A 14902-nucleotide genomic window follows, 5' to 3' on the forward strand; every position below is an offset into this window, starting at 1 on the left:
TGAACAGTTATCCCAAGCCACTGTTAACTGTAATAAAGGATGAAGTTCACCACTGTATTATTTTAAAAATAAGAGTTCAATTAACCCTGGGTGAGAAAAACCAAGACAGCTGGTAATGATGAATGAGTTGTCCATATAAGGCCAGCTGATGAGAACATACCCATGAAGACACCGGGCATACGGCCTTACTTGGCAAGTTGGAATTTCTACTAACTAAGGGCAGAATGAGGGACAGCAAAGAGCTACTTCTGTAACGTTTTAGTATCCAGACAGCATAACAGACACTGTCCCCAAGGCCAACGTATACGCCGTTAATCACACTGGATAAAGCAGATGCATTATTCATTTTTCTTTTCTTTTTGTTTGAGAAGCTTGTTTATCTCTCTTTTGGCCATTCCAATGTACTTCAAAATGATTCCATGTTGGTTTAGTCCAGGAAGCAAGAGTGAGAAAGTCACTGTCAGGTGTGTGAGAAGGAGGTTGTGGACTTGCTGTCCCACCCAAGCAACCACAGCAAGAGAAATGATCATGGTCATGAAGTACATTTTAGGCTTTTCTTCCTTTAGCGTAAAGAGGTGTTTCCAGCAGCCCACAGCTCTGCGTCGCTTTTACTAGATTGCTGCAAATTTCATGGAATCTCTGCTGTTGCTCAGCGGTCCATTTATTGGAGCCAAAAATTCTAGGCGCTAGAATGGGAACAAGGTAGTCAGCCAAGCACAGAAACATAACAAAACAGGAAACACCTGACAGAACGGATGGATCTAGATAGTAGATAGTCAGAAACTCCAAAGAAACCACACCCATTGTGGCAGGTGGAAACCAGGCCTTTTCCCATCGGAGGACTTTATCTGCCATCAGCATCGCTTCTCTCCATCCTTGCAGCTGCTCTTCCAGACTTGCAGTCCCCGCGGCCGGCAGGTTGGTGCTGCGATTATCTCCTTCCTCCATCGTTCCCGAGGTGCCCCCTCAGCGAGAGCAAGACACCCCCCAAACTGGCTTTCCTCAGAGCCACTTGCGACAACCCTAGTGAGAGCAGGAATTTTAAAAATATTTATTTATTATTTATTTAGGCTGCACCAGGTCTTAGTTGTGGCATGCGGACTTCTTAGTTGCGGCATGCGGGCTCTTAGTTGTGGCATGCATGCGGGATCTAGTTCCCTGACCAGTGATCGAACCCCCGCCACCTGCATTAGGAGCGCAGAGTCTTACCCACTGGACCACCAGGGAAGTCCCTCGATTAAGGATTTTAAGCAGAAGAGGGATGTGATCATATTTGCCCCGAGGAATGATTATTTTGGTGACAGATAGTAGATCAAGGGGGATGAGAATGGAATTCACTTAGGAAGCTCCTCAGCGGGCAGCTGGAATTGATGATCACCTGAAATAAGAGCAAGGATGAACGGTTGCATTTAGCTGCCGTTTCTTTTTGTTCTATAGATCAGAGTAAATCGAGAAAAGCACAATGTGGAGATGGATATGAGATGTCAGACTGTCCCTTTTCTAATTCAATTTTTTGTCCAAGTACATATATCCTCTTTGTGATGTGAAATAGCATAAGGCATAGAATAAAAACCAATGTGCTCTGCACCACATCTCATCACCCCTGGTCTTGTTCTATCAAGGCTCCCATTTTCACTCCTGTAAATGGTTTCTTCTGGGATTTACCTCCATGATCTAAGTAATGTGTTACATCTGTTACAATTAACAGAAAAAAACAATTGAACATGACTTAAATAATAACATTTATTCTCACATAAAAGAAATTCAGATTGGACAAGCTTCACACAGATGCTGTCTGCCTGCATCTCAACTGGCTCCTCTCATGATCATAAGATCGAGTCTTTGGTTCCGAGAGTCACATGGAAATAAAATCCAGTGGAAAACGAAGAGAGACGGTTCTTACTGTGAGTCTTTGTTTTCTTTAGTTTATCAGCAAATAAATCTTTATCAGAAGCTCTCCAGCTCCCTTCGCCTCCCGCGCGGCTGATTTGGCACACGTGCTGGATTACCCGTTGTTCACTTGGCCTTGTCACCACCCCTTCTAAGGTCTCCTTTGCTCTGAAGAGGAGAAGGCAGGAGCTACATTTGCTAGAATCCCCTTGAGCGTACGGTTCCAGACTAGAGCATGTGGACAGGAGGCACCCTTGAGTCAGAGCGATGGAGAGGCCATTATTCTCCGTCTGTTTTAGCCAGAACAGTGAGCGGATGTGGTACTCGGAGAAACTTCAAGGTGAGTTTTGAGTGCTTCAAGTTGAGAAGGTCAGTTGTGATTTATCTGACCACCGCTCCCTTAGGCCTTTTTTCTGGGTAAACCACCAGTTCCCTGTATTAGAACCCTTTATATCAAGCCTGCAAAGAGTAGCTTCTAGTTTCCTGACTGAGAGATGACCCTTCCTAAACATATCATTGAAGCAGGGGAAATGAATGACAGCACTGACATAGACAAATCAGGATTTACCCCCAGAGATACATGGGAGGAGGATGGACATTTTAATACAATTTCTATTCTACTAACAAAGAAAACTGGGATGGGGAAGGGGGTGTGATTCCAGCATGGAGCAAAATAGTAATACTGGGAAATTCGGCTCCTGGTAGTGGGGGATTAGCTTGGCTGGTTTCCCACAGATGACAATGATAAAATCTGGGTGAAAATATTAAAAATGAACTCTCTGAAGACTAATTGTCCAAATTCAAGAAAAAGGAGAGGAAATATGGAAGAAAAATAAATAGATCCTCAGACAGCTGTAGGACAATACCGAGCAGTCTAATCCATGTAACGAGAGTGCCAGATGGAGTAAAGAGAGAAGAGGGAAGAAAAAATATTTCAAGAAATAATGGCTGAAAACCTCCAACTTTAGAAACACTAACTTATGGATCCAAGGAGATCAGTGAACCACAAGCAGAAGAAATACAAAGAAAACTACACTAGACCCACGACACACTGCTGAAATCTGAAGAGAAAGGAGCCAGGAGAAAATAAAACCTATACATTACATAAAGAGAAACAACAACACAAATGATGGCAGCCTTCTCATCTGAAACGATGGAGGCCAGAAGAATGTGATGCACACCCAGATTCCCTCAGTGAAAAACTTGTTGCCCCAGCTGCGAGGAGTGCTGTTAGCAGACAGCCTTCAGTTGTCAGCCTCTTTCAGGCTTTGCCTCCGCTGTGGAGAGCTGCCTCGCTCAAGGTCATGTCCCTTCCTGGAATGTCTACAGCCAGTGGACAGATCAGTGCAGGAGTATAAAGAACTGACCGTCTTGGTGAAATACAAGACAATCCAAAGAGCCATCCGTGCTCCAGATCTCCCCCAGAGGGTCAGCTGAGGCTGTTATAGGGCGTGCATCACAGCCCAACTTTTCCTTTTCGCTACTCTTGCTTCCTTCCCCTTTGCAAGCTTTTGATACCAAGGAAACTCCTTAGTAAACAAACTGCTGGATAAACTCCATTTCAGAGTCTATCTCCCAGGGAACCCAACCCTTGACAGCAATTGAATAATGTCCTTAAGTATTGAAATAAACACAACTGTTAACCCAGAATTTTATGTGTAGCAAAGTTATCTTTCAAAAAACGAAGGCAAATAAGGATATTTTCAGATTGGGACTTCCCTGGCGGTCCAGTGATTAAGACTCTGAACTTCTAATGCAGGGGGAGTGGGTTCGATCCCTGGTTGGGGAACTAAGATCCCACGTGCCACACAGTGCAGCCACAAAAAAAAAGATATTTTCAGATAAACGTTGAGACTATGTATAAATAGCAGACTGGTATATTTAGTATTTCTTATAGAAGTACTAAAGGGAATTTTTCAGGTGGAAGGGGAATGACACCAGATGGTAACTTGGATTCGGTGGATGCAATAAACAGCACAGGAAATGGTAAGTATTTGGGTAAATATAAGGATATGTACATATTTTCTTTTTCTTTTTTCATATTTTCTTTTGTTTTCTTAACTTCTTGAAAAGTCATATGACTGCATACTGCAAATTATAACTGTGGTGTCTGCTACATTTTATGTAAAGTAGTACAATATGAACCCTAAGTAGATTGTGACAAGTTGAAGACGTATACTGAAATCTTTAGAGCAAGGACTAGAAATAATGTAAGCTATATAGCTAAAAAGCCATCAGAGAAATCAAAGTAGAATACTATAAAATGTTCAGATAACCCAAAAGAAGGCAGGAAAAGAGGTACAGAGGAACAGAGAATGAATATGACAAATAGAAAACAAATAGCAGAAAGTATATTAATGATAGTGGGTATTATGTTTCTTATGGTCAGAAAAGGGAGCTTACAAATATAAAAGCAGGAAACTAGAATGAGCCAGTAGTGTTGGAATTCATGTGAATCAATGGCTTTCAGTATACATAAGTAAACACATAAATATAGATGTAATATGTGTATGTATGTACATATATACCTGTATATATGTCCATGAATATATGTATATATGTGGATATACATATCCGTAGACACATGCACCCATATAATTTCTAGCTCTGATCACAGACAAGGCTCAAAAGCATCAACATCCTAATGGCAATGAGCACATATAAAGGCCTAATCTTGACTTCTGAAAACCATTCTCAACCAGAAGAAGGCATTTTGAAGACATGAATGATCTGAGGACTGGGGTAGGGAATGTACAAAATGAGCCTGGAACATTTTGTGCCAGGAAGTAAGTAAATCTCCAGAGAATGGTGGTGATCCGTCAAAGGACAGAGAATCCAGCTTGGATGGGCTCCCACTGGCAAAATCTGGGACAGTATGACGTCAAAATAAATAATAGTCATGAATTAGAAGCCATCGAATAAAACAAGAATCCATAAATCCACATTTGAAATAAATAAATATGTGAATGAGTTGAAAGTTAGATGAGGAACAGATATTTACATAGTCTGAAATTACCTACTCATGAAGCACTTATTAATTACAAAGGGAAAAAGTAACTTTACGGTGGAGAAGCAGGGCAGACATCATCTTAATCCAATGAGCAGAGATAGCATCACTAGTCACGGGACAAATGGAAGTCAAAGCCACCTGATGGGATGCAATGAGAAAAACACACACAACGTCACTTCTGCAGTCCTCCTGTCGAGGATTCATTAGCTGAATCTAACTGAGGGACGTTCTACAAAATAACTATTCTGTAATCTTCAGAATTGTCAAGGTCGCGAAGATCAAGGAAAGACTGAGGAACTGTTGTAGTCTGAAGGACACTCAAGCGATGTGACAAACAAATGCAATGTATGTATGTGATTCTGGACAGGCTCCTTTTGCTTTAAAGGATGTTATTGGGACAATTGGTAAAATTTAAATGGGATCAAAGGATTAAATGGTAGTAACGTAATAACGCAAACTTGCTGGTTTTGACGAAGGTGTTGTGATTAAGCGGGAAGATATCCTTTTCTGTGGAAAATACTGTTTGGGAATAAAGAACATGATGTTGGCAACTACTCTCAACTGGTTCAAGTGGGCTAATGTACTTTGTACTTTACCTGCAACTTTTCTTAAGTTGGAGATTGTTTCCAAAATACGCACTTCTGCAAACAAAATAAAACCTGTGAGATACCATTCTAATGGCTAAAATATATTAAAAAAAAATTGATGATGGAAAATGTTGAGAGGAGGGTGTGAAGCAACCAGAGCCCTCAGAAATTGCTGAGAGTAAAATGTAAAATTGTAAAATCACTTTGGAAAAGGTTTGATAATTTCTCTCCTAGGTATATACCCAAGAGAAACGAAACTGTATATCCACTCAAAGACTTGGATGAGAATATTTGTGGCAGCTCTCTTCATAATAGCCCAAATCTGGAGAAAAAAATATCTATCTGTAGGAAAATGTATTAAAAATTATGATATGCCCGTACAGGGTAATACTGCTCAGTAATCAAAAGGAATGTACTACTTGTACATGCAACATTATGGGGGAATTTCACAGGCATTATGCTGGGTGAACAAAGCTAATACATACGATTTGATTCCATTTACGTGAGGTTTTAGAACAGACAAAACAGAAAAGAAAAAAATCAGAGGAAAAAATCAGAGCAGTTATGTAGAAGGGCAAAAGACCTAAAATATCCAAAGCAATCTTGACAAAGAACAACACTGGAGGCGTTCCTCAATTGCCTAGTGATCATGGGCTGTCCTTTTGCATTTAAAAGTAAGGTATTTAACCATATGACCCAGCAATCCAACCATTGGGCATATACCCTGAGAAAACCATAATTCAAAAAGACACATGCACCTCAGTGTTCACTGCAGCACTATTTACAATAGCCAGGTCATGGAAGCAACCTAAGTGTCCATCGACAGATGAACAGGGAACTAAAATCCCTCATGCCATGTGGTGTGGCCAAAAAAAAAGACAAAAAAAGACTAAAACGTGATCCATGAAGGAAAAAATCGATAAGTTGGACTTCATTAAAATTTTAAAAACTTCTGCAAGGGACACTGTTCAGAGAAAGAAATGGCCACAAGTTGGAGAAAATCTTTGCAAAACAGATATCTGTTAAAGGACTGATATTCACAAGATATAAAGAACTTTTAAAACTCAACCATAAGAAAACAATTCAATTTGTTTTAATGGGAAAAAGATCTGAACAGACACCTCACCAAAGAAGATACACAAGTGGCAAATAGTTATATGAAAATGTGCTCAACATCATACGTTATTAAGGAATCACAGATTAAAACAACAATAAAATATCACTACGTACCTATTAGAATGGCTAAAATCCAAAACACTGACACACCAGACGCTAGTGAGGACACAGAGCAACAGTAACTAATTCATTGTTGGTGAGGATACAGCCACTTTGGAAGACACTTTAGTAGTTTTTTTTGTTTGTTTTTATAAACCCAAACATAATCTTACCATATGATCCAGCAGTCATGCTCCTTGGTATTTACCCGAATGAGTTGAAAACTTAATGTCCTCATGAAAACCTGCCCACAAATGTTTTCAGCAGCTTTATTCATAATTGTCAAAACCTGGAAGCTCTTCAGTCAGTGAATGGACAAACAGGCTGTGCTACATTCATACTATGGAATATTATTCAGTGATGAAAAGAAATGAGCTATTAAGCCAATGAAAAAACATAGAGGAAACTTAACTTCCTATTGCTAAGTGAAAGAAGCCAATCAGAGAAATGCACCCTGTATGATTTCAACAGTATGACATTCTGGAAAAGGCAAAATTATGGAAACAATAATAAGATCAGTGGTTTCCAGGGGTTAGGGGAGGGAGAGAGGGATGAATCGGTGAAGCCCAAGGGATTTTTAGGGCAGTGAAATTATTTTGTATGATACTGTAATTGTGTATACACGTCATTATACATTTGTCAAAACCCATAGAATGTACAACACAAAGGCTACCCGGAAGGCTTTTAGTTAATCATAATGTATCAATATAGGCTCATCGATTGTAACAAATGTGCCATACTAATGCAAGATGCTGATAGTAAGGAAAACTTGGTTGGAGGATTAACGGGGTACATGGGAACTCTGCACTGTCTGCTCATTTTTCTGTAGCCTAAAACCGCTCTTAAAGAATAAATTCTATTAATTTAAAAACTAAAGAAAAATAGAAGAAATTTTAAAAGTCAATTCCATGAGGAAGGCATTGTAGTGAAATGTCTTTATCTTGACCAGGGTGGTGTTTACACACGTATATACATTAATCAAATCTCATTTAATTGTACACTTAAAATCTATACATTAAACTGCGTGTAAATTTTATCTCAAAAATAAAAAGTCAACTCTGTAGTATCATCTGTGCTTAATTTGGCTACAGTCAACTAAATATATGATGCAATACAGGAAAGTTTAAAGGAACCAGGACTCAGCTGTGAAAAAGTGTTGCTGACCTTGAAGAGTACCCGCCTTGTTCTCGAGCTTCATGAGTAGGTGGAGAATGGCTCTCAAACGCGTTCCTTCGTATGGCTGGTCTTTCAGGTTGACTAACATGCAGAGGGAAGAATCCTAGTTCCAGGTTTCATTCCTCTAACCGTGGCTTTTTTTGATGCCGCGTTGTATCTTTCCCTTAAGAGCTGGTCAGAAGGAAAGTGCCACCACAGGTGTGAGCCCACATGCGACAGAGATCTTGGTAGAGAAGCGTTGTTGGGAGCTTGTTCTTGAGGGAGTTGGGAGGACTGGACAGGCAGAGAGGTTTGAGATTCACAGCATCAGGGGTGGCCGCGAGTGAACGCTAGTGAATGGGAAAGAGGCAGAGCTGACCCGACTCGAGTGAAGGCTTGTGTTCAGGCGCCACGAGGACTAAGTTCTTAAACATAAGAATGAGAAATTTGGGTTTGGTCACACCATCTAGGAAGAGTTGGGAGAAGATACATTTGTCTTTATCTCTCTCCCAAGCCCAGGGGTTCAGCGACCCCGATTTGTTTCATGGCTGTGATGGTTATTTTTGTGGGTCAGCTTGGCTAGGCTGCGGTACCCAGTTGTTTGGTCAAAAACCAGTTTAGATGCTGCTTTTTCAATATGACCAACCATTTAAATCAGTAGACTTTGAGTAATGCGGATTACCCTCCATAATGGGGTTTGAGGGTGGTCATCCAATCAGATGAAGGCCTTAAGAGAAAATGACGGAGGTTCCCCAAAGAGGGAGGAATTCTATCTCCAGGATTTCTTGGGACGCAAGACTGCAGCATCACCTCTTCCCTGGGTCCAGCCTGCTGGCCCACCTGCAGATTTTGGAGTTGCCGACTCCCACAACTCTATGCGCCAATTCCTTAAAATTCCTTAAAATAAATTTCTCTCTCTCTCTCTCTCTCTCTCTCCATATATATATATAGCCTATTGGTTCTGTTTGTCTGGAGAGCCCTAATACAATGGCTAATAGTGCACTACCGGCTCCGAATTTCTCTTGCCTTCTTTCTGCCCGCAACCTAAATCAGCTTTCGGCTAATTCCTAATTTGTGGAGAAAGAGATGATTTACACTAGAGTGTTGTTTATGTGAAGCTGTTAGGGCATTATTTATCTTTTTAACCATATAGTGTCTTCTAACCAAAAAGAGAAAGGAGTGCTGAGAGGCTGGTGGGCTGCTGCAGACACGTGCATTTTATTATGCACACATAGATGTGAGTTTTCCTTATTTTGTCTTTGGTGGAGGATCTTTCTGGATGTCAGTCTCTGCCACCTACGGATAGTGGGTGCCCGCATCCACAGGCTAAGTCTTCAGTCTCTGCGTCATAGATTTTCTCTGTCTATGGGTAATAGATTAAGAACCGGGGCCCACTAGTTCCAGGTGTCATCTGCCACTGTCAACCACACATCTGATGTAGTGACTCCCTGAAAACCTGATTGCTTACAAGCCTGCCTGCTGCTTGTAGGTACAGCCCTTCCTGTTGCTCCCCACGAAATCCTAGGTTATACTGCCAAGCTTCTGTCCTGCTCCTTGTTTGCACTCTAGTAATTAGTAGTTCTGGAACCGTGGCACAAACCTAGACCTACTGGGCTCTGATGCCCTGTCTAGCTTTTGCTGGCTTCTGTTCCCAGTGTGGGTGACACCGCTCCATCCGCTGGATCAACTTCGCGTGGACTCTGATTTCCGGTTCATCCTGACGATGTGCATTACCACTGCTCAGTAAGCATTAAGGCTAGGCCCTTCCTTGCTGGATGAGCCCTCCTGGGTGGATCCAACTTGAACTGGACCCAAGAATTTCTTGCTCCAGAGACACTGTGACACGCATCTGGGGACTCAACACTGTTTCTGCCTTGGTGTATTCTAAATCTAGTCCCACTGGCTCCAGTTTATTTCCTGGGTCCTGCTGATTAGCCATTGGGGCCCCAATATACTTCCAATTTGGTCTATAAAGGATATAATAGAATAGTCAAATTAGACCACGTGGTGGAAGGCAGGCAGGGAAGGATGTCTTAAGTAAGAAAGTGACATGATGAAAGTGACATTTAAGATGATTAACCTCTTAGTGTTATGCAGGGTAGATCAGAAGCTGGGGACACTGGCTAGCACATGAATTCGTTAATGGAGCTGTGTGGTGCTTAAGATCTGGCCTAGAGTGGTAGTAAATATAAGAAGTAATGAATCTAGGGCTTCTTCCCTGGTCGCTCAGTGGTTGAGAGTCTGCCTGCCGATGCAGGGGACATGGGTTCGTGCCCCGGTCCGGGAAGATCCCACGTGCTGCGGAGCGGCTGGGCCCGTGAGCCATGGCCGCTGAGCCTGCGCGTCCGGAGCCTGTGCTCCGCAACGGGAGAGGCCACAACAGTGAGAGGCCCGCGTACCGCAGAAAAAGAAGTAATGAATCTAAAATATTTTATGCAAATAAAATGCCATTTGCATAAAGATGTTCACTGCAGAATAATTTATAATAGCAAAAACTTGCAATGACCTAAATATCCAACAGCAGAGGAATGATTTAAATTAATTTTAGTTATAGCCCACTTAATGAAATATTATATAACTAGGTAAACTTATGAAGATTATTACTCTAGATGGAAAAGTGCATATGATATAATATTGTTTTAAAAAGATATGAAATAATATGCACAGAATTATTACAAGTCTATAAATATGCATGTAAAATATGTATGTAAATTGTATCAAATGGTAACAGTGATTGTGTAATAGAGTTGGAATTACATGTGATTTTATTTTCTCTATTTTCCAAATTTCTATAATATGGTTGTGTTTGTTTTAAAGATACTGTGATTCTTCCTATTTAGACTCTTTCTTTGATTTAAATGATTCTTTTGATTAATTTATTGCTGTCCCGATGTTTCCTAGGTCCTAGAATGAGCCTGGAGTGAGTATAAACGTAGCCATTTTGAGAAAGTCATCAATTAACCATCAGAAGCAGGTTTGGCCCTTGATAAAGAGAAATAAAAACAAACAAGCAACAACAGCGAAAACATCTTTTTCTAGGCAGCCCAGCAAAGACTCACTGAAAACCTCCACGTTGGATTTAGATGGATTCTAGCATAGCTGGGCTCCAGTGCCTTTCTGGAACACCAGGTGCCCATAATTTGTATTCACTTTCCCTTCCCTTTTGGCTGTGATGGGAACTAATGTTGAAATCAGCAAGCCCTGACCGTCATCTGACTGACGTGGCCTTCAGCTGTGCTTTTTTGTCCCCCAGTACTGTCCTCTACCTTGAGGCAGTGCTAACTTAGTTGGTAAGATCATGGACTTTGAAACAAGGCCAACCTGGGTTCAAGTTCTGGGTCCTCTGCTCAGAGCTATGTGACCGGGCGAGTCACTTGATCATGCCGTGTCTCTGTCTGCCCAGGTGGTGATGTTATTCACCTTATGGGATTGGAGGATGGTTGTAATAAGGCCAAGGAAGAGCTTCTGATAGAGCTGTCACTTACTGTCACCAAGTTATGCTGAGGGTAGAGGACCCCCAAGTGGATCCGCTACCCCCCATTTGGGGGAGGTCAGGGCAGGACTGTGCTCAAGGACCCTATGTCTTGTGATTTAGTCTGAAACATTGTCTGCATTAATGTCTCTCCTGGGACAGTTTGGAACTCACCATCATCAGCACCCAGATATTCTTATGCAGCTACAGAATTTATTGTGGACAACAATTTTCAGAGGAGGCTTGGAAAGTGGCACTCGTTGTGCACCTTAATGATGGCAAAGATGAACAAGATAAGCGAGTAGTCCAGAAACAACAGCTCTCTGAACTCATGTCCCCTGAATACACCCTTTTGTGGTATTTATGGTTTTACTACCACCTCTTCCTGGTATCATGCAGAACCTCTGTGAGCCCAGCTCCTGGTCAGTTCTGTACAGGAGCTCAGACTGCTCAGAAACACCAGTAGGACTCCCTCAGCATTACAAGGGACATTACAATCCACGGCCATGGTCAATAAGCACCAGATAGCAAGGGGAATGATTCCGATGGGAGATCTCCTGGCTCTCCTTCCACCGTCCTCCCCATCTGTACTTGCCAGGGAGTCTGTTACAAAGTTCGGAGTTACAAAGTTCATAGCTCTGATTGCCTTCCGTTTTCAGTTCCCCCTGTACCTGCTATTGCACATATTTTAGCACCTGTCCTCTATTACATGCTCTAAAGACTCACCCCAGCAACCTTACGTGAGGCCCAGATAAATGATTAGTGAGGTTGATGTAGCCACAGCCTTCAAGACCTGTTCCAACGCTGGTCCTGTGGGAGGGGCACAGACTGAAGGATGACCACGGGCTACTCATGCACACCCAAGAGAGCAGCTCCATCCTCCATCAAGAAAACCCAGATGGGCAACTCTGGGCCTATCCTGCCTGATAGGATGGACCTATTGGAGGAAATTAATCTGACCCTGTGTCCGTAAACTGGCTAGCTACCCCTAGCACACGAGTCCAGTCCTCACGAATGCCTGCTCTGATACACTGTGCACAGGCTGGGACGATTGATGTTGATTTCATGATTGCACTCGGCTTCGTGAAAATATTTCTGATCCCTCTGGCTCTTGATCCCTTGCCCCTCCTCCTATTTATGGCTTTATACTTGTCCCTCCAATCTCATGCTTGATGCTGTCCTTTCAGCATGGACTTTCGATTTCTCTTCACAACAGTAACTTGCATTTACCCCTAAGATTACCTCTGCTTCCACCTCTCTGGGTCTGCCTGGTTCAGCCCAGCCCCCATAATTCCTGACATTACCTCCTTATTCCCCCTGTTAATAGGAACCACATATAAGAATAATGTATCTGTCTACCGTCTAAGGACTATAACTTCATAGCAATTTTCACCTCTTATGCCACCAAGCCCCAACGTGGTAACACTGAGGAGAAAGGTCTATAACGAGCAGAGTGAGAAAGCGTCTAAGTGCTGTAAGACTGACAGGGTACAGCAAAAAGAGGTGCGGAGTGCCGTTCACACTCGAAGCTGTAAATAGTCCATTCATTAACTGGCTCGTGGACTCTGATCTCTGCACTTTGTTACCTATGTTTCCTCTCTATCTGTCCCTGACTCTAACCTATCTCCTCTTGGCTGGATCCATGAACTTGCTGGCTATTCTTCTTGGCTTATCTCTTCCACTTGGCATTTCAACAACGGCCCATACCCTCACCCACTGCTTGTCCCCCACCTTGCCTATCCATTATGGATGAATGGATGATCTGGTCTTCCCCACTGCTACCCTTTCTTTTGTTTCAAGGTCTAGCTCTCATGGAATGCCTCGCCAACACTGGCCAGAAGTGATGCTCCGGAACAGCCCAGCTCTGTCCCTCAGGCAACTAAGACTTTTGAATAGGGCTAATACCCCTTGTGGGGAACTTAGAAGAAAGGCGGTTAAGTGGTAGGGAGAGGGAATGAGGCAAAGAGTCAGCAGGAAGTGGAAAAGGGTGAAACTGTAAGGGAAGAACCATGGAGGGAGAGGAAGAATTGTAAAGCCATTCTGGTGATTTTGGGGTGGGGGGAAACATTTGGAAGAATGAGTATGAATGGTGAATGGAATTCTATGAAAACGAAATTAAGTGTGTGGATGTGAAAGCTGAAAATAGGAAAAGAAAATAGGTGTATTAGTCAGAGGGGAGGTGCAAGGTGGGAGTGAAAGCTGGGGAGATGGGATACAGGGCCATTCTACAGTGAAATTATAAGGTGGGCAAGTGAAACAATTAGTGACGTTCTGCCATTAAAGGGCACTGTCATAGTTCTTGTCTTCAAGAAAGGTATATTCTGAAAGTTGGCTTAAATACGTACACAAATATCTATACAGTAAGATGGACTATTAACCACAACAAGTATAAGTAAAGGGTGATGGGGATACAAAAAAAGGGTGATGGGGATGCCATGACAGTCAACACTCAATGCTGTGCCTTGTGTACAGGTCGTGCTCAACAAAACCATGTCAGGTGAGAAGTTGACATCCGAAAGTGTATTGTTGCACGTGTGTGATTTTTAAATTGCGTCACTGACACTTAATTCACTACTAGTGATTCTCAACATTGGATCACGTGAGAATCACCTGGGAAGCGTTTAGAATGACAAATGTCCAGACTCCGCACTCAGAGATTCTGATGTAACTGGTCTGGGATAAGGCCTGAGCGTTAGTATTTTTCAAAAGCTCCCAGATGACTCTACTGAGCAGCCAGGGTTGAGAAACCTCTGGTCTAGAAGTATGTTTTTCCTTTTGAAAGGCTAAGGGTCTTAGAATCAAGGGGATAAATGCAAATTTGGGAAGTAGGAAGTACAAATTATAGATCTAGCACTAGTGCCCATTAATAAATCTTGGATAATTTCCTTTTTTCAATACAATAAAAAATGGTATATAAACTCAGAGTAACATATTAAGTTCTGTCTCTTAGCTCTCTTAGGAATTCTGAGACCTAAATTCATGAATTCTTCAGTAGGAAATTACTGTATAAATATATTTATTGCTAAAAATCTTTATCAATCAAAAGAAAATAATTTTTAATTTTAAAAAATTGAGGTGTAATTGACATATATTAGTTTTGGAGTAGTATGTTATTTTTGATAACAAAACCTATTATGAGTAGGGTCTACTCATAATAATAAATTTATGCATTTTCACATATAAAATTTCATTTGTTTCTTTTTTTAAAGCAGATTTATCACAATTTATTGTAAGTCTAGAAACTTTATATATATATATATATATATATATATATATTTTTTTTTTTTGGCTGCATTGGGTCTTCGTTGCTGTGTGTGGACTTTCTCTAGCTGTAGAGAGTGGAGGCTACCCTTCCTTGCTATGCACGGGCTTCTCATTGCGGTGGCTTCTTTTGTTGAGGAGCACGGGCTCTAAGCACGCGGGCTTCAGTAGTTGCAGCACGTGGGTTCAGTAGTTGCGGCACACCAGCTCTAGAGCACAGGCTCAGTAATTGTGGCACACGGGCTTAGTTGCTCTGCAGCATGTGGGATCTTCCTGGACCAGGGATCAAACCCGTGTCCCCTGCATTGGCAG

General features: G+C 41.9%; 1 pseudogene; it reads right to left on the reverse strand.

Moving 5' to 3' along the window:
- Window positions 1-338: 338 nt before the first annotated feature.
- LOC136119059 (ADP-ribosylation factor-like protein 6-interacting protein 1 pseudogene) lies at window positions 339-951 on the reverse strand (annotated as a pseudogene).
- Window positions 952-14902: the final 13951 nt, after the last annotated feature.

The sequence above is a fragment of the Phocoena phocoena genome, chromosome 2 (genome assembly GCF_963924675.1).
Source record: "Phocoena phocoena chromosome 2, mPhoPho1.1, whole genome shotgun sequence".
NCBI lineage: Eukaryota > Metazoa > Chordata > Mammalia > Artiodactyla > Phocoenidae > Phocoena > Phocoena phocoena.